Source organism: Ovis canadensis, chromosome 3 (assembly GCF_042477335.2).
Source record: "Ovis canadensis isolate MfBH-ARS-UI-01 breed Bighorn chromosome 3, ARS-UI_OviCan_v2, whole genome shotgun sequence".
NCBI classification, from domain to species: Eukaryota; Metazoa; Chordata; class Mammalia; order Artiodactyla; family Bovidae; genus Ovis; species Ovis canadensis.
The window spans coordinates 12,272,998-12,297,932 of record NC_091247.1 but is presented as its reverse complement, the minus strand read 5'-3'; the positions used below and the strand labels follow the sequence as shown (position 1 = coordinate 12,297,932).

At 44.2% G+C, this 24,935-nt stretch overlaps 1 protein-coding gene and 1 long non-coding RNA gene across 14 annotated transcripts in view; both read right to left on the bottom strand.

Annotated features, from left to right (window-relative positions):
* DENND1A (DENN domain containing 1A) overlaps positions 1–24,935 on the bottom strand; it is a 538,527-nt gene that overhangs the window by 94,832 nt on the left and 418,760 nt on the right. The window lies entirely within an intron of this gene.
* On the bottom strand, positions 13,931–16,744 carry LOC138436640 (uncharacterized). The gene is made up of 2 exons (XR_011255507.1): positions 15,769–16,744; positions 13,931–14,687 (listed from the first exon to the last, which is right to left on the bottom strand). It is a non-coding gene; the product is annotated as an uncharacterized lncRNA (long non-coding RNA).

Here is a 24,935-nt window from a genome sequence, read left to right as displayed (position 1 = left end):
AAAAAAAAATTCTCAGGAGACAGGAACAATGGGCTGAAACTAACAAGCTGAGATGTATTTGGGACAAATGTAAATTCCTACACTTAGGTTAAAAAAATCAACTTACAAGTACTAGTCAAAGCTGACCTGTTTTAAAAGCAATTTATATACCAGGTGTAAAAGTGATAGAATTTTATGTTCAGTACATGTTCAGCAATGGTCAACAGTGTGATACGGTGCAAAAAAAGATAATGCAACCTGCTACATCCACAGAAGTAAAAAATCTAGAGCTGCACTCAAGTCCAAGAAAGTCCAACAGAGATTTAATGCCAGTCACATATGCAATTTAAAATTCTCTAGTATCACGTTTAAAAAGTAAAAACAGAAACAGGGGAAATTAATTCTAATAATGTGTTATATTTTACCCAATAAATACAGTAATTATAATTTCAATATGTAATCAATATGGAAAATTATTAATGAGTTTTACATTCTTTTCCCATACTAAGTCGTAGAAATCTTGTTATATTTTGCCCTTTCAGCCCATCTCCATTTGGACCGGCCACATTTCAAGTGTCCTACAGCCACATCTAGCAAGTGGCTACTGTACTGGACATCAAATGCCTTGAGTAAGAGTGGGGACAGGTCCTCCAAGTTTTATTCACATCAGACTACATGTGGATTTATTTAGGAAGGACAGTGACAGACTAGAGCCCTCCAGAGACTAGCTGAAGAACTCGGACGTGAAGGCTGAGTGCAAAAGGACTTCTAGGACTGAGAGTAAGATCGTAAGCAAGAGATACTACTGTTGGTGGCATCAGAGCATAAAATTAGAACTAGGGGTGAAAACTGTGACAAGAAGATTTGGCTCTTGAACAATAGGTTTTCCTGACACCAGGAGTGTATAAGCCCAGGCCAACTAACCTACAGAAAAGGATGTTTGTAGACAGGAAGATGGATGCCATCTAAGGTCCCTGTCACTTCCAAGGTCTAAGTGTGACCACCAGGTAAAATGGCTGGCTGTCTAGCTCACAATCAGAACATGTGCTTTGAAAGACATTTTCTCCATCAAGCAGTCTTCTTGGGGGACAGGTGTATTCTGGCTGTCCCTCATGGGCTGCCTGTGTAGCTCTGGTTCAAAGGCACTGTGGGGCCTGAATTTGTATGATGTCTACTGTCAAGGAGTTTACAAGTGAGGGTGTGCAGAGAACTTTCTTGCTAATGCTGTCAACGTGCTGGCTCCTAGCTGACTATGGTGAACAGAAGTGCCATTAGAAGGGTTTCTATGTGAATGCTCCTTCTGCCATCTCATGGGAAAAGGACACTTCTAGTTGCTCCACAGACTCCAAGGACTGAAAGGCCTCTGGCCCCTAAGAGTTGCTGGGAAGCCCAGAGCTCTGTTTGAATGTGTCACAGACACCCCAATATCAACATGTCCCCAACTCAACTCTTTATCTCCTACCCCTACCCCACCCTGTTACTCTGTGACCTCGGGTCTGGCGGAGTTCTCTGTTGACCCAGGAGGCCATCTCTGACCTGGGTACTGGTTCTCACAACCTGGTGGGAGGAGCACATGTGACCGATATAAAGCAGACTGGCTGGGACAGAGGGCTTCCCCGGCACCCTGGGAGGGGCAGAGGGGGATGACAGAGATGACTCCTACCTGGGGGAGCCTAGAAAGGCCTTCCAGAGAAGGGCCCCCTCCCCCCGCCCCCTGATGTTCATTGGGGAACACGTGTCAGCTGTGTGCCGCGTGCTGACAACTGCCAAGGACTCTGACGGGGTTTTGGTCCTTGGGGTGCCTGCAGCCTTCTGGGAGAGACAGGCACACGTATAACAGAGATAAAGGGCTTAAGGGAGAGGACAGAAGCTTGCCTAGGAATAAAGGAGGTCTGAGAGAAGAAGGGGTGGACGCCACCCAGGCTGTTGTGGAAAAGCCAGGCAGAGGAACAGAGGGCGGGATGCTTCTGCTGTGCCTTGAACCTGGTCAGGTGGAGCCTGGAGGGTGTTGTAGGCAAAGAGAGACCATGAGCCAAAGCATGAGCAGAGCAGCCTGGGGCCAGAGGCCCTCAAGTGAGGCCCTTTAGCCCTCCACGAGGGGACTGGAGGACAGAGGAGAATGTGAAGGGGAGTGAACGGAGGCAATCGCTGGCCAGATCATGAAGGTCTTAGATGCTAGCACATGGGGTTGAGACACTATCCTCTAAGACTTGGAGGGCACAGAAGGGTTTTAAGATCAGATCTGCCAGGAGTAAATGTACATTTTTTAATACAAGAATTTTTTTTTTTGGTCCCTGCCTTCATTTTAGTAGAAATGAAGCATTATGGAGCTGGCAAATCATCTCTGCATCCCAAAGACATTGCGACATGTGATAATGACTGTGAAGCGAGGCTGAGCCTGTTAGCAAGAATGACCGGGGAGTGAGAGGCAGGAGTGGTGCATTACCCTCCACCATCATCTCTTTGTTTGAGCATCATTAGGAAAGGAGCCATTAGGAAAACGCCAGCCAGGTAATAGGAGGGAAACAGGTCTTGGCAGGGCTGTGTTACCTATAGAGAAATTAGCAAATAAAATTCAGAGAAGGCAGGGGCCTCTGTGCTTGCCCATTGAGTTTCTCAGGCAGTAACAGCACACAGGCAGCCACCAGAGAAACTTGTGATGAGGCCACAGACTTGCTCAGCACCCCGCAGCAGGGATCAGGTGGGCAGAAGCAGCCTTCCCAGGTGGGACCCTGATCCCCAAGTTCCTCGCAAGGGCTGCCCTTCACCCCCGCACTGCTCTCCCAGTCACTGGGTGATGCACCAGGGATGGTGTGAGGACCCAGGAAGCCTGCCCTCCCTGAACCGACGGCATCAGAGCCTTGAAGCGGGGAGTGGCTGTCATCCATATTCCACAACTGTGGGCAGTAGGGGAGGGAGGGACTCGGGTTATTCATGCATCTGTTCCCAGGCACTCTGCTTAGCCCCATGTTCCTCTTGTCAAAGTGATCACTCGGAATACAAAGCGTAAAAAAAGGTGAGGTGACTCCCTGGTCTGAGCGTTGGGACTGCCATTATGGCAAAGAGGGGTGACCGAGAGGGTGGTGTCATCACAGCAATAACTCTCTCCCCTTCCTAATTCTCTTAGGTTTCAGATATCCCTTCACCCGAGATTTCACAGAGCGCCTGGTACAAGCCGGGAGCCCGAGGAGAGTCTCTATGCTGTACAGTCCAGTCTGGTGCTTCCAACAGGAATCCCTGAAGGAATTTGGCTGGGACCAGAGATCTGATTTTCAGGGGTCAAAGCTGGGCACTCTGCCTTTGGGGTGCCTGAGAAGCACTGCTGGGTGATGTGGGACTGCTGAAGGGGTACAGGTGGGAGGAGGACAGGGCGTGGAAAGCGGCTTGTGGGGGGACAGTGGAGGCTGAGGGATGGCAGGATGACTGCTTGCACCACCATCACTTCAGGAACAGCTTCTGGTTCTGTCTCCTGATGGCAGTTTAAAAGAGAAGGAGACATCCTGGGGGTGGTGAGGAGCTGGGATAATCTGTCTCTAAACATGTTCTGCAAAGGTTTCTAGGGAAATCCCCTCCAATAGGGGTGCTACCTCCTGGGAAACAGGGGATCTGGGCAGGCAGCCAGGGGTTCTTCACCTCTCCTGGTGGGGTGGTAGAGCGCATCTGAGTGGGCCAGCCCTGAGGGTCTCTCAGCTGACAGCTGCTTCAATGCCAGGAATTTTCATGTCACCTTGTACTGTGGGAAGAGGTGCCAAAGATGAGGCTGGATCCCCCAGAGCTTCCTACTTAGCCAGTAATACCAGCTTTTTTTTTTTTTTTTTTACTGCTGTTGCAAAGGAAGCTGAAGCTGTGTGGTGGACACGGGGCCTGAGCTGGCCTCCTATGAGTGTGGCTCCTAGCTGTGACACTTCCTGGGAGCCGGGGGAGCCTAGACAGACAATTACAGCTAAGAATTTGTCTTCAACAGGTCATCAAGCCAGATCCTCTCTACGAAGGATACACAGTTTGACAACCTCATTTCCTTGCCTCTGAACAGCTGCCCTCTCTCTAGAAGCTCCACTTCACCTCCTAACTTGTTAGCAAACTTCTACTTATCTTTTAAGATCCATCTCATATGTTACCTTGTCTTCTGAGAAGTCTTCAGACTTTTTAAAAAATACTTCTGTACATCCATCTATCCCAACCCATCACTGTTTCATTCACATATATATATTTATTTTTAATGTCTAACTACTTCATAGGACTTGAGCTTGGACACAAGGGGCTGTACCTTATTCTTCTTTTTATCACCAACAGGAGGCAGTGCTGGGCACACAGTGGAGTCAGCTGAGTGCTTCTCAAATGGATGGTCTTAGGGTAAGCTGGGCATTCTGGGAGCTGGAAATAGCCCTCAGAGGATACACTTTCATGAATACTCTGCACCTCCTCCCTCCATGGGCCATGTGGCCAAGTCACAACCTCAAAGACAAAGCCCCTTTTTCTTCTCAAAGAAATTATTTAATAAACCATGGGTGTTCCAAATTGCCACTTTCTCCACTATGAAAAACACCCTGAGGTGGGGGAAGCTGGGGAGGAGGCAAAGGAGAGGGACAAAATATCAGATGTACATGGTCAGAGATCATGACACTTACATACCCCTAAGAACCCCTGACCAGCAATAAGCAAGTAATGTCCCAACAGAAGGACAAGAGGCTAGACTTTGATTCTTTGTAAGCCAAGCCAGAGTCCTGCTATCAGAGGCCTCTCCAGTTCCTGTCCATTTCTTACCTTCTAATGTCCCCCTCTGAGCCATCTTCTTGGCCCATGACAAGTATAGAGAGTAACTCTCCGAGAGTTTCTAAGCACTATTTTTCTATTGTTTTAATGGCCCCACTAAGGGCACCACTGTTCCTTAGCAGTATACACGCTTCATTCTAGTAATTAGCTGTCAGAGAGGGCCCGACAGCAGCCTAATGTTGTCCGCTCAAATCATATTAATGAAATGCAATCCACTCAAATGTCCTGGATGCATATCTGTAATTGCATTAAGCGGAGAGACTGGGGACATCAGGATCAAACTTCAGTCTCTGAACAGAGCGTTACGATCAAGCACATTAATCCATTATTTCTTCAGAATCTGACAGCCAATTAATATACCAGGCCTTCATACACCAGGCAAAGGATTGATGTCCCTGTCATGGTTTTGTTTTTTAAAAAAATCATTAAAATGACTGTTTGTACTCAGGGATGTCAAAGTAAATGCTGGGTGTAATGTTTCTAATCAAAATCAATTGTTCAAAGGTGGAAAGGTAAGAAACAAACTTTAGAGAAGCACTGTCATCTCTCCCCCCCAAAAAGAAATCTAAAGATCTGAAAGCTTCACTGCTTTCCCTGGTGTTTTAAACAAAAAAGTAGCTAAAATTAAGTACTAGTCAGAGTTCAAAAAGCTCAGCTTCATCAAGTGATTTTGAACAAGACACATTCAGCATGTGTTCTTTTGATTTTTAACACAAACAGGTCTTCATTTTAAGGATTTCACTAGTATTCACAGCTTAAGCACAAAAGTACACAGTGAGAGATGGCCCAGTCCTGAGTTTTCCCGCTTTAGTCCATAGAACACATTTTTTTAATTACCAAAGCTGCCTTACACAAATTAGAACTTCTGCCAGACTGGGAAGGCAAAAATGAGAATAAATACCTCTTCAAATCTGCAGAATTGCACAAATGTCCTATGAATCAGACCCACTTGGAAGAGTGAGCAGGTCAGCGGTACATTCAGGACTGTGATAAAATTTAATTAGAAGCTGCTATTAGGACACCGTTATGGATGTGCTAGAGCACGTGGAGATAAAACTGCAGCCAGGCATCGTCCATGACCTTGGTGAGAACTGTCTTGGTGGGGCTGGCTGCACTGTGCTGAAATCAAACTCATTTTTGGGTCAAGGACCGGTGCATCCCCCATCGCTCCCCTGCCTCCTCTGGTATGTTCCAGCCACATAGCAATGCACACTTCCACGGTGGGTCCCTCAACAAATATTCCTTGATCCTTGAGGGACACCTTCAACACGGAGTCCCAACATCCCTTTCCTGAGCCAGGGTTGGTAAGCTTTCTGTGTGGCTCCACAACCCCCACGCTTCCCTCTAGCACGGCACCCACCGACACTGCGATGGAAGTGTTATGTCGCAGCAGGACTCCCAGGCTGGCTTCCTTCACCTGAGCATGTGCATGGCCACCTCGCGTAGGGCCCAGCAGGCACAGTGACTCAAGAAAAGCTTGCTGAATCCAACAGAGCCTGAATATCTTTATGGCTCTTGATGTGAACTGCCACGCTGCTTCCATACTCTCTCAGCAGCATAGGAGAGTGCTTCATGGGCATTATTCCAGTTGTAAAAATGAAGGCTGCCAACGCTGTCTTCCATGGCTCACCATACAAACACTGGATGTTTCTAGTTTTATTTACATAGACCCATTTCCCTTCCACCTAAAATAACAAAAACCAAACCAAAACAAAAAACCCAACAATTCCACTTCTCAAGTTAAGTCCCACCCAAGCCTTGGGAAGTGGGACATTGATTTTATATGCAATACCACAAAAGTACCAGTTGCTTCATCAACCCGGACCTCATGCTGAGAGAGGGCGAGGTTGTAATTACTGCACAAGGAGGCTTCAGTGGACATAGAGATGTACAGGGCATGAAACATGATGTGCGCAATTTTAGGGTTCATGTCAGAAAGACACTTTTAATAAAAGAATTTAGATGCTGACAACTAAGAGATGGATTAAACATGCAAAGCTTTGAGTGCAATAACTGCTTGAAGTTCCTATTATAAAGAAGAGTTCTGTACAATGCAGGAGGATGGGGAAGCAGAACACACCATTGACAGTGCACCTACTATGTGACTTGCACAGGCTCACTTTACATGGATCTCTCATTCAGTCTCTGCCACCATCCCTGTAAGGCAGGAATGATTACCCCTGTCTTACTAAGGAGGCTCAGGGAAACAAGTGTTAGTTGCTCAGTCGTGTCCAGCATTTTGTGACTCCATGGACTGTAGCCTGCTGGGCTCCTCTGTTCATAGAATTGTCCAGGCAGGAATATTGAAATGGGCTGCCATTTCCTTCTCCGAGGGATTTTCCCGACCCAGGGATCAGTGCAGGGTCTCCTGCACTGCAGGCAGATTCTTTGCCATCTGAGCCACCGGTAACCTGTTTAAGATCATCAGTGCGCCAGCCAGGAGCAAAGCTGGAGTTTGAGTCCAGGTTTCCCTCATTCTCCTTTGTTTTGTCTATCCTTTCTCTCCATGCCGTGTCTTACCAAAGGTCAACAATTTTTCTTATGTGAAAAGAGTTTTAACCACCATTAAAGCAAAGACTATTCAAAATATCCAGGAGCTTGGACACAGAAAGGTACTCAGTAAAGATGTGAGCAGAAGGTATAATGAAGTGGGCCAGGGCTTTGTGGCCCAACAGGCTGGTGTTTAACTCCTGGCTCATTCATTTACTAGATGTGTGGTTTTAGGCAAATCACTTAGCCATTTTCAATACTTGGTTTCCTCATCTGAATTATGGGGATAAAACCACAAACCATAAGAGGATCCTCTAATTTTATCTAATCATTTTCTCCTGCTTAAGGGTTGATGGATGGTGGTAATTCATCCCTCAAGCCTCAGCTCAGTCATCTCCTCAGCAAAGTGCCTCAGGGTACTTCTTGTTGACAGTAAACATGTCTGACTCCTCTACTCAACTCTGAGTACCAGGCCAAGCAGGATGTGGGTCCTCCCCTCTCTGTACCCTCAGACTCTAGCACAGAGCAAGCATCCTCCATTTACACTTTAGGGCAAACAAAAGTCCTACACTTATTCCCGTCAGTCTGCCTACACGGCAGGGGAAAGTTTAATTAAAAAGCATAAAACATGGGAAGCCAAAATTGAAAAAGACACAAGTACTCCAAAGTTCAACTGCAGCACTATTTATAATAACTCGGACATGGAAGCAACCTAAATGTCCACTGACAGACGAATGGATAAAGAAGCTGTGGTACACATATACATGGAATATTACTCAGCCATAAAAAGGAATGCATTTGAGTCAGTTCTAATGAACCTAGAGCCTATTATAGAGAGTGAAGCCAGAAAGAGAAAAACAAATATAGTATATTAATGCATACATATGGAATCTAGAAAGACTACTGATGAACTTATATGCACAGCAGTAGTGGAGACACAGACATAGAGAACAGACTTTTGGACACAGGGGCGGGTGGAGGAAGGAGAGGGTGGGATGTATGAAAGAGTAACATGGAACCAGATACATTACCATATGTAAATTATACAGCCAACGGGAATTTGCTGTGTGACTCAGGGAACTCAAACCGGGGCTCTGTAATGACCTAGAAGGGTGGGCTAGGGACGGAGGTTTGAGAGGGAGGGGATATAGGTATACCTATGGCTGAATTCATTTTGATATATGGCAGAAACTAATACAACACGCTGTGCTGAGAGTTCTCCACACATCTCTCCCACATGTAAGGCAGGGTTCAACTCATGCTCAAGCCTCCTATAGAGCAATTATCTTTCAATTTAAAACAAATAAATTTAATTATAAAAAAAGCGGAAAGCCTAAACATTTACTTATTTTTTTCCCCCTAGGTTTCATCATCTGTATGATTTTAAATGAAGCAGATCACCTGAATACACCATGGTGTCTGAATGAACAAATATTTGTAAATGACACTCAGAAAAGATGGGTGTGGAAGGCCTCTGCAGGTCTCCATGTCTCATGATTCCAGTCATGTCAGGTTGGCAGATAGGGTGGGATTAGATTTTCTTAAAAGCAAATCAAAGCACCAAGAGCACCAATTTCAAGCTCTCCATGAATCCTGCTATTGTTCCTAACTGGATCATCAACATTCAAGCCAAGGAAGAAAAATAAACTCAGACATGTTTTCCTTTCAGAGTCTGGCAGACTCCTATACACCCTTTAAAACCCACAACAGTCACACTTCCTGTGAAGCCTGCCCTAACTCCTCTTCTGGGTTCCCTGAACAGGCTTCGGTAACTGCGCTTAATACGCTGTGCTGAGAGTTCTCCACACATCTCTCCCACATGTAAGGACAAAGGCAGGGTTCAACTCATGCTCAAGCCTCCAGTTCTGAGCTCAGTAGCAGGACTAGAATAAGGGCTTGATAACACATGCTGAATTAAAGAAAAACATCTTCACTCAAATCTGGGTTTCTTATTTTCAATAGCAAGGCCAAGACCTAACCATTACGCTCAACTTAGGTCACAGCCAGAGTATTGTTACACCAAAAATAAGGCCCACAAAATTTCTAAAAGGTCTATAGAGAAATAACTTCTAAGCAATTTTTAAAACAATTTCCTTAGAATTCTTAACAGGGAGTAGTGAGCAGACTGACTGAAGTTCAGTTCCTGACTTTGCAACATCTAGTTGTGACCCTGGCTACTAAGCAAAGTCTTAGTTTGCTCATTGACTAAACAGGGACAACACCACTTACCTTGAGTTAAATAATGTATGTAAGGTGACTTGCACAGTGCCTGGCAGACAGTCAATGCTCTTAAATGGAGGCTTTCTGGGGCAGGCAGTACAGTTCAGTGTGAAGATAATGGACTTAGGAGCCAGTTGGATGGGTTTGAGGCCCATCAGCCATGTGACTTTGGGACAGTCAACCACTCTCTCCATGCTTCTTTCTCCTTACTCATCAAAGTGGAACAATTCCAATACCTGTTGGATGGTTTCAAGGACTGGCACGTAGTAGGCCCCCAACAAATGGCTTCAGGGAACCAGGGAAACCTTTAGCATCAGTCTTCTCTGCCTTCAACCTCCTAACCCCCAGCCCATCCTGTGTCATCACCAACTCTATCTGTGGGTCCTGGCAAGTCTGCCAGGCAGATGACTTTGACTGTTGGCATCCGGCTGGTTTCCTGTTTGAAGGACTCCTGGAAGGCCCAAATGCATGGAGAAGATGTGGATTGTAATCAGAGGGGTTTTTTTTTTTTTTTTTTCAATTTGGCCATGCCACATGGCATGTGGGATCTTAGTTCCCCAGCCAGGGATTGAACTTGTGCTTCCTGCATTGGAAGCACAGAACCACTGGGTCATCAGGGAAGTCCCAGAGTGGGGCTCTCCTTAAAACGCACCTTGAACACTTTTCAGATAATGGTGATGCTCCTTTTCACTCTCCCCCAGCTCCAGTCCCTTCTCTAGGCCAGACTAATCTTTCTAAAATGCTGACCAGATCTTATGTTTCTACTGACTGCAGTTCTCTAGTGGGACTCCCCACCTCAAGCTCTACGTCCTAAAGTTGGCTCCACAGCATCAGAAGGACTTCTGCCTCAGAAGGGTTTTATGGTTAAAGAAATCTGAGAAACACTGGGTTAAACCAAGTTCAGTATGAGTAATTGCTCAGCATGTGTAGAGTCTTTATTGTACACGGTGTTCTTCCAAGAAGTGAATCGAGTCAACTGTATTCCCAGTCTCTTGGCCACAGAACCCCCTTTATTGGAAGAACATCCATTGCCAGTTTGAAAAGCACTGGGTATACTCCTTAGAATGGAACTAAGAGCCTGAGACTTTTCACAAGCCTTCATTCTAGTTCTGTCCCTCCCTCTGGCCTTCCTCAGCCTACTGCCATGTTTCAATAGTGCAGAACTCGTGGCCTCGCTCCAGTATGTTGCACCCTCTCTTCCTGCCTTCTCCATTTGGTGAAACTGTGCTTGCCTTTCAAGGTCCAGCCCAAATATCCCTTCTTCTGTGACAACTACTCCTCGTCCCATCTCAACTATCCTCCACCTCTCCCCACAGAGTATGCTATAATGATCCATTTCAACAAAGGGATGACCTCTCTGCTTGCTTTTCACACATGCTCCAGCCCCCATCACTGGAGATAAGCCCCTACAGGGCAGGGCCACGAATGATCTACCTCTGTACACCTTGCACGAGGCCTTCGCAGGTTAGGGTGCTCAGTTATGCTGAGTAAACGCTTACCATTCAGTAAGAAAGAGCCATGGCACGCAAAGTAACAGGATTTTTTTTTAAATGTGGTCTAAATGCCTTAGGTTTTATAGACTTAAAGACTTTTTATTTCTCAGAACATAAATCTTTAGCATCTGACTATAAATTCTTAGTGGATTTAAAACCATCATGTACTTTCTGCTCTACTGAATACAGAATCTGAGAAAAGCAGGGCCAATGGGCATTCAAAGATCTGCTGACCCTGCTCATCATTTTAAAGATGAAGAAACCAGAGCCCAGAGAAGAGAGGGGCTCTCCCAAGGGTAGCTGTCCCGATGCCCAGGCCAGCCCTCCTTCCCTGAAGCACTGTGGGCTATACAGGCAATCCTCAGAGGGTACGGACACGACTGATCACCATCTTGAGATCCAACTGCTTCCTCATGCCTAGCTAAGCTGAAGAGCACTTGTCTGCTTGACACCAAAATGTGCTGCCTGGTAACTGTGGACTCAACAGTCATGAGCTGTAGCACATACAGAAAAGGCTACAAAAAAACAGTGACACAAGAAAAGCCATGCCCACCCCAACCCCACACCTCCAAAGAGCTGGCTGGTGTTCACTCTTAATGTTAAATGATGGCAGTCACATATTTCTTCAATATAACTGAAGGAACTCAGTGATAATTTGGCATCAACACGCAACTTATGTTACCTAACATATTTTAACAGCTACAACTCCCGCATGAGATATTCTATATGGACAGATCTATGGTGATTGGTAAATTACAATATGTACAAGTACAAATGCCTTTAAGGAAACAGAACTTTATGTAAATATGTGCTATTTTGTACAGAATCCATGCTACCTAAATACATAGGTTGCTGTAATAGATGTGTAAACAGATAATTGTTGAAGATAATGTTTGCCTTCACAGTGACTTGGGTTTATTTCTTTAAACAATGGAGTGTGAAGTAGGATTTGTAAGTACCCTCCACATCTTGAGGCATGTAGGCACACAGCTTTAAAAGAGTTAACGTGTCTCTACCAGAAGTCTTAACAAATTGAATCTTATTTAATTAGATATTGTATTTGGGGGGAAAATGAAATAAAATTCTTTCATTAACTAAACCAAACTCCCTTAAAGGCAACAATATGTTCCTCTTTGTCAGGACAGAATGGAATGAAATCTTTATTTTAATTGGGGTCAGATGAGGAGCCATTTGGCTTCAGATGCTTTGTTTATCAGCCCTGAGCTTTATGGCTGAACCGGAACGTGAAATATTCCATTACACAACCGTTCCACTTAAAAGCCCACTTTCCCAGTGATTTTTCATATGTTAAGCGCTGTAAATATAGCCCAAGTTTGCTTTGAAATTTAGAAATAGAATACTTAAAGATTCCCCAGCGACATGATGATCCCAGGTGGCCTTGGGTCAGAGGTGCTAGTTCTTCTAGCCAGCAGCAAGCATGGCTTTCCCTAGACAAGGCCCTGTGGTGGAGAAGAGCAGGCAAGAAGCCATAATCATGCCACTGCCCCTCAGCGAGCATGACTGTATGCCCTTCAGACACCTGAAATGACAGGCTCCAGACTTATCAACAAGCGCTTACTGCAAGCCAGGTTCTGAGTGACAGCACAGTATGGTGATTAAGAGCCAGGACTCTGGGCAAGTCACTTGAGCTTTCTATGCTTTAGTTCCCTCATCTGTTCAACAGGAAAAATACTAGTGAATAGCCTCACCTCACAGGGTGTGAGGATAAATGAATAATATGTGTCAAGTGCTTTCAGAATGCCTGACAGAGTAAGAGCTATCATTATGATTACTGTTAATAAATTTTTCCATCTATGTCCTCATAATAACTGAGGTAAGGATAAGCAAAGCCCTTTCATAAAGGATGAAACAGGCTCAGAGAGGGTAAGTTATTTGTCCGGGGTCACATAGCCACTTCAATCCAGGCTTAAGTTCAAGGCTCTTTTCACAAAGAGATGTTCCTTTCAGGACAAACAGAATAAACACACATTTAAACTTTAGAACCCACAGATGGTTCAAAATTTCTATATACTGTTTAAAAAAGAAACACATAACGTTTTGGTATGGGTGACCAAGAGGAGAATAAATCTGTAACCACTACCATTTTTTCCTATAACTTGTATCCCAAGGACTTCTTGTAGCTCAGACAGTAAAGAATCTGCCTGCAATGTGGAAGACTCAGGTTTGATCCCTGGGTCAGGAAGATGCTCTGGAAAAGGGAATGGTAACCCACTCCAGTATTCTTGCCTGGAGAATCCCATGGACAGAGGACCCTGGCAGGCTATACAGTCTGTGGGGTCGCAGAGTCGGACACGACTGAGCGACTAACACTGCACTATGGCACTGTGTCCCAAGGGGATCCTAAAATAGATCTTATTATCTATTAGCACAAAAAGACAACCTACCTATCTCATACAGTGAAGGATTCACGTTTAAAAATTGGCATCTTTATTATAACTGAGGATAACATTAATTATGATTAAGTGTATTATTAATTCATTATGTGTTTACATGCAAGGTTCTAGGCTGAGAGCCATTCAAGTTGATTATGTAAGGTTATGATTTTTCTCCCCCAAATGTATTAAGGCAGGAAAATATAAATATAGTAACACTATTTCTTTTCTCAAAAATATTGGAACTTACAATAAGTGTCAGAGAGTCAAAAGACAGTTTCCATTTCTACTGTGAAGTTTCATTTGGCTTTACTTGGTTTCTCAATAAAACATATTTACTCAGAAAACAACGCGCTTTTCGCCTTTCAATTTCTAGCATCGAAATTCATCTAGATTTTCTGGATTTTTTTTGAAGCACATCGGCAATGGGTTAATGATGACATTATCTGACAGCTCCCAAATAACACATGCTAAGAGGGATGAAACTAATGAAGAAATTACTCTCTCAGCTAGATTTGGCAGGTCCAGAGCCAATGTTACACTCGACATGGCTCCTGTAAAGAAACTGGGAAAGTGGCAAAGTTTTGTCAGAAGGCACAGTGTGTGCTTTTATTTTCAGTGCTGTCTGCACCTGAGACGGGCGAGTCAGATTCCAGCACTGTCTTTCAAATTTGCATTCACACATGCTTACAGAAAATACAGCCATTTCAAATTAAATGCATCATTCATGGTTCATAAATTCTAAGACAACATCCATATAGTTCTCTGTACATTTTCCCATCTTCTGCGAAATGTTCTGTTCTGGAAAATGTCATAAAATGAGCTGTTTCTGCAACTTCACAGCGGGTAATTTGATATGATGGTAAATCACTTCCCTTTACTATTTTCATATAATTGTGCCACAGTCTTTTGACACATAAAAAAGTGTACACCCACATACATGTAATTCACTAACTGTATATCTTCAGTGAGGTAAAATGATTATTTTAAAAGTTATTGATTCTCTTAACCAGAGATCAAAGCTAAGGTACCATGAATATCTGAATAAATACCAAGGAAGGGTCAAAGGTAACAAAAGTGGAACCAGGTGAAGTGCGAAGTGTGAAATTATCTTGAAAAGAAAGAAAGTGAAGTAGGTCAGCCATGTCTGACTCTTTGCGACCCCATGGACTGTAGCCTACCAGGCTCCTCCATCCATGTAATTTTCTAGGAAAGGGTACTGGAGTGGGTTGCCATTTCTTTCTCCAGGCGATCTTCCCGACCCAGGGATTGAACCCGGGTCTCCTGCATTGCAGGCAGATGCTTTACCGTCTGAGCCACCAAGGAAGCCCGAAATTATCTTTAAAAAATTTAAAATAATAGAGAAATAGACAGATATATCAAATTTCCAGTTATCACAATGTTGTCTTATTCTTAGCACATTCTCAAACTTGAAAAAACACTGGAACCAGAGGAATTCAGAGAGTGCCCCCAGCTGCAACTGACAACTGCAGCAGTGGCAGCAGAGCAGCAGAAAGAGTCTCAGCTTCAGTGCAGACCTAGGTCTGGTCCCTGCTTGGTTGCTGACAAGCCTTGGACACTGGGAAAGTCAGCTCTTATTCAATTCCTTGTCTCTTCAGTTGAGGAATGTAACCAAAACTGGTACTTGCACCTCTTCCCTGACGGTTGGCTGTGTATGTTAGGAGGGCTTTGTGAACTGCAGAGCTCAAGCCAATGCCAGCGATGGATGCTGCAGGGTGAGGCTGGGATGCAGACAGGAGAGGTAGAGGGCTGCAGTGTGGCTGGGCTAGGGGTCTGGGGGTTGGCTGTGGTCTGGGGTCATTTGGCTCTCACAACAAAACCCAGCAGTTCTCGGGGCCTTGTGACTTGAGGGTCTCCACTTTGCTCGCGTGTGGAAGCTGCGTGCGGTCAATCACAAGGGAACCAAAATCAGAGAGGAAAATGACAAAGGGAGAGAGAGGAGCACAGAGGATCGAGTAGGTCAAAGCGTTCCTGGAAAATAAAAGCGCCAAACAAGAGCCAGCAGAATGGCAAAAAGGCAAACAGACGATCAAAAGCAAGAGAACAAAATGCAGGCCGGGAAGTCAGTGCCGAAGAATTGATTAGTCAAACATATGAATCTCTCACACTGAAGCAGAAATATCACAGCCCCGGCTCCTCACTGTGGAGCCCTCTCGGCATAATGGGAGCTACGAAGAAACCGGGGAATAAAGCAACTTTCATTTTTCCTCTGTGAACGCAGAGGGCCTGGCCCCATGAGGACCTTGCCTTGTGCTGGCTTCGAGGGGGAGCATGGCCCCTGGCCACGGGAGTGGGGTGCGAGTGAATGGGCCGGCACTCGGCTCACTTCACTTGAAAGCTTGGAGGCCTCTACAGACGCAGATCTCGGGCAAGAACAGCATCCTGGGATGTGGACTTACAGATTCAAATGAGGAAAGGTGAGTGTCCTTCTCAGCACCATGGGGACTCGAGTTCCTTCGCTTCTCTGTTCGGCACTCCTTCCTTGCTGTACAGGCCTACTGGTTACTCCCGCAGCCGGGAATGACAGAGCTCTGCGGATCTCAATAAAGCAGGAGCCAGAAACAAATGATGTGACTGGAAGACACCCAAATGTGTGGGGTGGCCCCAGAAAGGGTATATGTAAGTTTGGCTGGCAACAATAAAGAACTGTAGGCAGCTTGGAACAGTAGAAGGAGCAGCAGATTTGGAGCCAGCAGACGTTGGTTCTAATACTAGCTTTACCATTAACAGTTATGTGATCTTGGCCAAATTACCTCATCTCTCTGAGACTTGGTTTCTTAAGCTGGAAAATGGGGATAATGATACACACCTTAAGGAATACTGTGAGGATTAAATTAAATGAGACGTGAAGATGCGTGGAAGTGTGTCTGCCTCACTGCTGTGCAGTTTAGATTTGAAGAAGATATGCTGCCATATTTTAAAACATTTCTGGTATTCTGGAAACTGGAGAATGAGCTCCATATAACTTGTGGCTCTTCTCTGAATGGGCTACAGGAACTTGGGCCACTCAAGTTTATTTCCATTGAAACGTCACTCTGAGGCCTGTCACCTTTGGCCTTTCTTCTCTGGTGACCTCTGCGGTGGCCCAGCCTGAACTCCGGATGGAAGAACTCAGGTCTTGCTTCTCTGCTGACTGATTCTCAGGGCAGCCCAGCCCTTCTGGTTTACTCCATACCCAGAATCAGCCTGGCACAGGGGAAAAAGCTCACGCTTTGGGGTCAGAGACTCAGGTGGGAAGCCCACATCTACTACTGACTCAGTGGTAAAGGTGTTTCTAAGTTCTCTATATACCGTGTATGCATGAGCTACTGGAAATTTCAAGAAGGAAATAGATTTTTTTCACTCCCAACGGGACACATGAGGTCCAACAGAACTGCTACAAATGGAAGATTTTCTACATACCTTGGTGCTACACTGTAATTTTTATCAAGATTTCCACCTCTTTCTCTGCTTGCCAGGTGCCAACTAAGGCCTAGGGTCTGAGGACATCCAAGCTGGAAGATTCACTAGACTTAATCCAGCCCATCTCTTCCTTTTACTGTTGGAGAAATGGAGGCCCAAAGGGGTTAGACAATGTACACCCATGTTACACAAGGAACTAGAAGCACTGCTTTCTGTTGGTGCTGCCCTGAGTTGGCTCCAAAGTTAACACACAGAGCACTGCTCTTGACCACTGGTAGGAAGGGACTAGCTGGCTGCTTCACAGACAGGATGGACTGGTCAGTACAACTGCGCTTGCTGCTGCCTGGAAGGCAAACGACTACAGAATAGTGGGACACACCCTTGCTAGTAATTGTCTATACTGCCCACTAGGGTGTCTGCTTGAGATATACCTTAGATGAAAAGGCAGAACTGCTTATCTCATTGCAGCTTTGCCCAACATCTATTCCCAAAGCCTCTATTCTCTAGGATGAAAAAGGTAAGAAGGAATCATCTAGAGACAAAGAGCTGCTATATACATGATATTCAAGAAATTGAAGTCAACAACCATCTAGAAAATTCCCAGACTGAAAAAAATACTTGTAACCTATATCATGAACAAAAGGCTTATACAACCCAATATATAAAAAGTTCCTAAAAATAAAGAAGAAAAAGAATAATTAATATAAAATAGACAAAATCATATAGTTTATAGGGGAAAAAAACTCCACAAATTACTCTTAAATGTAAGAAAAGATATTCAACCTCACTTGTAATAATATGGATGTATATAAAATTTCATTGAGCTATCACTTCTTACCCATTAGACTGGAAACAATCCATAAGTTAGCAATATAGTCTACTGGTGAAGCTATGGGGTAACAGGATAGGAATGTGAAAAAATGAAACCCCTATGGAGGGGAATTTGGCACCATCTAGCAAAATGATATATGCAATTACCATCTGACCTGACAACCTCACTTTTAGACTCTATCCCAAAGATATATTTAGAAAAACACAAACCAACATACGTACAAGGTTATTCACTGTGACATCTAACAGCAACATCTAAAGAACATCAACGTGGTACTGGCTGAAAAAAACCTGTGACACACAAACACTCCATGGAGCAATAGAAAGCTGTGAAAAAGAATTAACATCTCTATACACTGTGATGGACTGATTTCCAGAAAAGATTATGTGCAAAAAAAAGTAAGATGCAAAAAAATGTATGTAGAAACTTACTTTTTTAAGTAACAAAGAGAAGTTATGGGGGAGGGAAGTATAAGGGTAGAAGGAATGGGGCTGAAAGTCTGATTCTTTAATGACAAGTATATCAAGAATCTTAAAAATGTGCGTATCCTTTAACCTGGCACTGAAACTACTGGAAACTTAGTTTAAGGAAAAACTCAAATGCCAATGAATTTCTCTTTGCGAAGCTGTTCACATCAAATCACCACTACCAAAAATTTAAATTTCCCTCCAGGGAGGCACAGTTAAGTAAATTGTGGCAAATCTAGGCAAAGGAATTAATAGCCATTTACAAAGATACTATACACTATCTCATGACCTGAGGAAAATCTCTATGATGAAGACCACATGCAAAAGAAGAAACAAATGTACTGACTATATACGTTCAATTATGTAAAAAGGTATAAAAACATTTGGAAAGAAATAGACCAAAAGTTAATGCTGGTTGCCTTAGGGTGGTGGGAATGTAAGAGACATTTCCCCCTCATGTTTGCCTGTCTTTTCCAAATTTCTACAATGAAAATACATTATGTTCACAATCAGAAAAAACAATACACACTGTTATTTTTTGGATGTTGTTTCAATCTGGACCTTTGCCCTGGCGTATGTTTTTATGATTGCTACTGTCATTACAACAAGAAGAGAAACATCATAAGTGACTAGGTAGCCCTGAGTAGCATTAGGGATTTACCTACGTAGGTCGGATTTTTATCTAGCACAAAGGACCCTTAAGTAGGAACATTCAAAGGCAATTAGTTGGTAACAATATTATAAATAGAAAAGGAGCCAAATAAATGTTTCCTGGATATCATTAATTTAGTTGCAAAATAGATTCAGAGTTACTCTGATAACCCCACATAAAGAAGGCACTCATTATAAAGACAGCCATGTGTTAAACAAGAAAATGTTAGATGCAGAGATGGCTCTGCTGTACACAAATAAGATATTCCCACGGAGACAGCAGTTCTCAAAATATCACCCTCAAAAACAAAAGCTTGGTCTAGGAAAACAATCCCAGCACAATACTAATTGATTTGGTCCTGCCTACTTGTCTCAGAATCTGGTACACTCTTCCTCCTCCCTCCCTGCTCTGGCTTGGTCTGAATACTATGAGCCAGTGCAGGCCACTTCTTGGAACTTTCTTATTTATAAAGTGAGCATAATAATTTACTTTACAAAACACTGTTGTATAGGAGTACAGAGAAGACTGGACAAGAGGCACGGGGACACACTTAGCAGAGTGCCGGGCAAGTCCTGTCGATCCCATCTTAAAAGAGCTCATTCCCCTCTGTCTCCACTGCCACAATGCAAGTTCAAGTCACCTCCATCTCCTGCCTGGGTGATCACAGTGATTTTCTAACTGCTCTCTGTGCTTCCACTAAGGCCCCTCTCCCAGCAGCCAGGGTGTTTAAAACAAACAAACAAACAAACAAATTGCATCACACCTGTCTTAAAAACCTTCACTGGATTTCCACTGACTTTGAGTAAAATCCAAACTCCCTTCCATGACCTTCAAGAATGTGTGATCTGGCCTTGCTTAAATGTCTAACTTCAGCTCAGGCCACATGCTTTCTCCTCTGCTACGTCCTGGGCTCCCTGGTTTGGCTCCTCCAAGTTGCGGTGTCATCCCTTCACTCTGTCTCAAACATCTTGCCTCAATTCATTCTGGTTGGCTGATTCTACTCTTCATCTCTCAGGTGAAGTGTCAGCTCCAAGAAGACTTCCTCAGTCACTCCATCTGAAGTAGAAGCATGAAGTACAACTCAGATGAAACATTTAAAATGATCTAGCTGTCCACTTCCCTGTTTACTGTGTCTGTTTCACTAGACTGTAAGCTCCTTGAGGACATATGTCTCTAGGTGCCACTATAGGCTCCCTCGTTTCCTCTTTTTCTTAACACAACCATGATTTGTTCATGCCCTCACCCTCCTCCATGAGGACAAGTGTTTCAGGCCCCATCCCAGAGGCAGGGGGTGGGTCCTCACACTGAAGCCAAGCCCAGTGGTCTCTATTTCCTTGCCAGTGACTGCTTAGGGCATATGCATGCGACTTAATTCTGGTGAATGACGCATGAGCAGAAGTCACCAGGAGAGGTTCTGGCAAAGGTTTTCTGAATCTTAAGAGATATCAGGAAGAGAAGGTCCTTTTTTTTGCCTTTTGAGACTGTTGTGAGGATGTAATGCCTAGAAGTGACACAGTCATCTTGAGACCACGAGGAAAGCCATCCTGGTGGCATGGATAGGAAGCTGAGATCAGCAGATTCATGAATCAAAGAATGGGGTTCTTGACATCAATGAGTTGGCTCAATTAGCTAGACACAGAACTGCCTACCTCTGACCTGTCTATGATCGATAATACAGTCATTATTTCAGATAGATTGTTGGCTGTAAGTTTCCCTGTATATTTTTCTGTTCTCTTTTGCCTGCAGTCCAGCACAGTGTCTAGCACATAGTACGTCTTCCATAAAACTTATTTGAATGAATGAATCAGAGTGCTAATTGTAAAGTATTACAAAAAAACATAAGATAAAACCTTGATTTTCGAGTAAGATTCATACCATTTCTATGAGAAAGTGTTCAGTTTTTGTTTCTTCCCTCTTCTACTTTTTTATTAAACCAACTACAGTAAAAGTAGTTTACTCTCTCTTTCTCTGAGTAAAAGAAAAAAAAGAGTGGAAAAAAGAGAAAGAAGAAATTTAAAATTCAATTCTACCATCCTAATGTAGTGTAGGACTGGGCTGTTACAGTAAAAGTTCTCACTATAAACCCAGACCAAGGCAGCTTGCAGAGATGCAGCTCCCCAGTTCCTTTATGCACTAAAGTGTGGGTTTAAATTACTTTACAAATATCTCAGAAATAGGAAGAAAAATTTTCCATTGGCCATTAAGCTTCCTGGAATAGTCACAGAAAAAGCTTTTCATGTATATGGAACATCCACTTCCAAAAAAGCAGCCTAGTGGTAAAGAGGTTTAGAATCAGACCTGGATTTGAACACTGGCGCTGCAACCCCCTGTGCAAGTCATTTACCTTCTCTGAGCCTCAACTTCCCCATCTGTAAAATGAGAATAATACCTAATTTATAGTTTGTTTTTAAGTGTGCTACTCATATGGCCCTTAGCTTGGAGCTTAGTATACTGGTAATACTCAAAAGATGCTATTATTAGGATGAAATTGTTCCTAAAATAATCCTTAAGTTTCATGATTTCTTAAAGAAAGGCCTTACATGTTGAAGGACACAGTGAAAAACGTTAGTCACTCAATCATGTCCGACTCTGCAACCCCATGGACCGTAGACGGCCAAGCTCCTCTGCCCATGGAATTTTCCAGGCAAGAATACTGGAGTGGGTAGCCATCCCCTTCTCCAGGGGATCTTTCCAACCCAGGGACTGAACCCGGGTCTCCTGCATTGCAGGCAGATTCTTTACTGTCTGAACCACCAGGAGAGCCAGCTGAAGGACACTGGAGTTGGCTAAATGCCATGTGTTAATTGAGATCTGGCTTCCTGGTATTGCCAAAAGCCAGCCTCCTTCTTGGGAGACAGCGAGGGCAGTGAAAAGAGCACAGGCCTTGGAATCAGTCAGAACTGGACTCCAGTCCCAGCCATGTACTCAAAGACTATGACCTCAGGTCTGGCGCGAAATCTCTGCTTTTCAGTTTCCTCGTCTGTAACAGGGGTTCTACTACTTACGTCCCCACCCTCTGCCCAGCATCTCTGTGGACTGAGTGACAGAGCATATGGATAGTGTCGAGCACTGTGCCTGGTCACAGGAGGGATACAATACATGCTAACTCTCATTTTTTCAGTATCAGTTCTTCTTAATCACACTCAGGTTGAAACTGTAAGTTCTCACTACACAATGAACCGGGCCCCCATGGCAGGAGGGTGCAGGAATGGTAAAGCTGGTTTGAAAAAGATGACTAAATTGCTCAACAATGGCAGATACGTATAATAAATCTGTCCCACAAATGTTTTATTTGGTTTTAACGCCTTGCTGAGCTGCATCCTGCTACCCTCTTGAACATGGGGGTCTCTACGGCTCACTCACACAGAGAAAATTGGCAGACCCCTTCCCTCTACCCAGAGCTGCTTCTTGTGCCCTCTGCCCGAGGATGGTAATGTCACAAGAGCAAGGGAGCTGCACAATGCCCAGAGATTTATGAAAATAAGCATCTGAAAAAGGGAATGCTGTGCAGAGAGTGGTCGTGTGGGCAGGCCTGGTGCATGGGAGCAATTAGAGCAGGTTTGCAACAACTCAGTGCTGTTCTATTCAATTGCTTAAAGAATTGCCATAGCAACAGCAGCCACACATAGTAAAGTGGCAGCAAGATGGAGCAAACACTTGAAAAAGACTCTCTCTTGTTAACCCTCCTCCCCTCCCCAAAATGAATAAAGGGTCATTTTTTTTTCTCTAAAATAGTCTTCCAATCAATGTCCACACTTCATGCCAAAGTGGGTGACTAGATGCCCATCTTTCTTTTTTTTGTGTGTGTGTGTTAATAACAGCAGCTGCCTTTTAATGATCTCCTACTATGTCCTGGGCCCTGGGCTGATGGAAACTTTACCTAATAATTCTAGCAACTGGTATTTACTAAGTACATACTATATCTGCAACTGGGGATGTGAGCTGTCCTGGACATTGTCCCTACCTTCAAGTGAGAGAGCCACACAAGTCTGCTTATGAGATGGGGTGGCAACTGAGCCAAGTCTTGAATGAACACTCAGTGGGCACCCATTATATGTTAAGGATATACAGATGAATAAGAAACTCCCCTTTTCTTCAAAAACTCTCAGTCTAATGTGTGGGAGAAACATGGAGGTAAAGCATTGATGTAAGGCAATACCTAACTGCTAACCTATGGAGTTAGGAGAGCACATTGAGTAATTTACTTGACAAAATAAAACAGATTTTGGGAGGGGAGTATGGGGAAGGGTGAACATTTAGGGAGCGCTGCCTCCTGTCTGCCGATGGCCTAGGGCCCTTAGCTATGTTATGCATGGACAATATGACAACCCCCTGATGTGTTAACAGGCTGATCTCCAACTTCATGTCACGTGCTCTTCCTCATCCTGTGGCTGAGATGTTCTTCATCCTACAAGAACCATGGGAAGCAGTAATTCCTATTTCATGTGTACAATAAGATGTGGAACCAGAGTTCAGCTAGCTGTGACTTGCTTTTAGGACCATACAGCTAATAAGTTCGAGTTAGAGACTGAACCCAAGTCATCCTGATTAAAAAATCTGTCTTGTTTACTTGGTATGCTGAATAGAAACAGACTGACAGGTCACTAGTGGGAAACATCATTCACAGCCTGTTCTTGGAATAGCAGAGGTTAGGGCTGGAACCCAGACCAGTGGAGTGGCCTCTTCAGAGAGAGACTCTATGTAGAAAAGAGTTCTCTCCCCTGCTTTCAGGGCTGTTATTAGGCACAATCTACCCTGCTGGGAAGTGGGAAGGTGGCTAAAGGAAGGAGCATAGCAAGAACTCAAGCTTCCTTTTTCTGAGGCCTTCCCTGAAATATGTGCTACCCCCCCTAAATTCTATGAGAGAAGACACTGTTTGAGAGTTTGCCTCAATCACCTGTGTACGTAGCTGGGTGGCAGACAAATGCCACAAGCCAGTAGGGGGCAGAGAGAAGAGTGCTTTAGCTGGATCCTTCTCTTTCTGATCGATAACTCACTGAACAACTGTCAGCTGACATCATGACCCTGCTCCATAAAAGTCACAGGGGAAAGGAATTTAAGAACCTGATCCAAACACAGGAAAAAACAGGCAGACTGTGGAGAGTCCACTTCTTTCTCACTGATGGGCAAATTCCCGGCATTAGGTCAAAGAAAATCATACATCTTCCAGGTTCATCTAGTGAGTGCTCTCCACCATTCTCTATTGAAACCTTCTCCCCATTCCCTAGCTGCTCACCTGTCCCTTTTGTCCCCAGCCACACACACAGACACACACATACACCTGCCTGGATGTTGCAGAGAAAACTAAAACCATTAGATGGTCCCCTGCTCCAACCTCTTTTTTTCCCCAGAATCCCTCCCCCACTCCAGGCTTCCTTCCCCACTGAAACTCAGACAGAGGGGCAGAGGGCCTGTTCTCTGCTCCAAGGCCAGTGTAACCCCTGCTTTGCCAAACTCCCTCCTTCTCAGGGCCTCAGTTCTGTCAAATATTCTTACCTCCCCTTTCCTTCTCATCAGCATTTTAATGTGCTCATGTTTCTTCCAATGTTAAAACAACACTCTCATCCCCACTCCCCCACTCCATTTTTCTTCCTTCCTATAAAGCCACCTGGCTATCATGATTCCCTCTCTCCACTTCCTACCAGCCAAACTGTCCAGAGGAGTTATCCAGTTTCACCCAAGATGCTGAAGACCTTCTTGTGGCTAAAACCCACAGGAGAATCTATGTCTTTATCTAATTAACCTTCCCTTCAGTGGTTGGACACTGTTTACTAAGCACTCTTATCCCAGGCTTTGCTGTGTTAGCCTGGTTTTATTCCCACCTCTCTGAATTTATCTTCTCTGGCTCCTTCACTGGCTCCCTCAATTTTTTTGACAGCCTCTTACATACAGATATTCTTTGTCTTATGCTCTCTTTAACTCTTATGCTCTTATTTCCCCTAGTTAAATATTTATCATCTATATATTGACATCTCTCAAATCTCTATCTCCATCCCACTCCTCTCTCCAGATTCATATTCAAACTGGTTCTTCTTCCTTCATCTGAGGGGACAGGAATAGCCCTACCCAGTCACCTGGCTCAGTCTGACTTTTCCTCTCTCCATTCACTCAGTTACCAAGACCTGGGGATTTTACCTCATTATGTTTCTCAAGCCCATCCACGTCTGTCTTTTCAGCTAGGTGGCCATCATCTTTCTCCTGGGCTATGGTAAC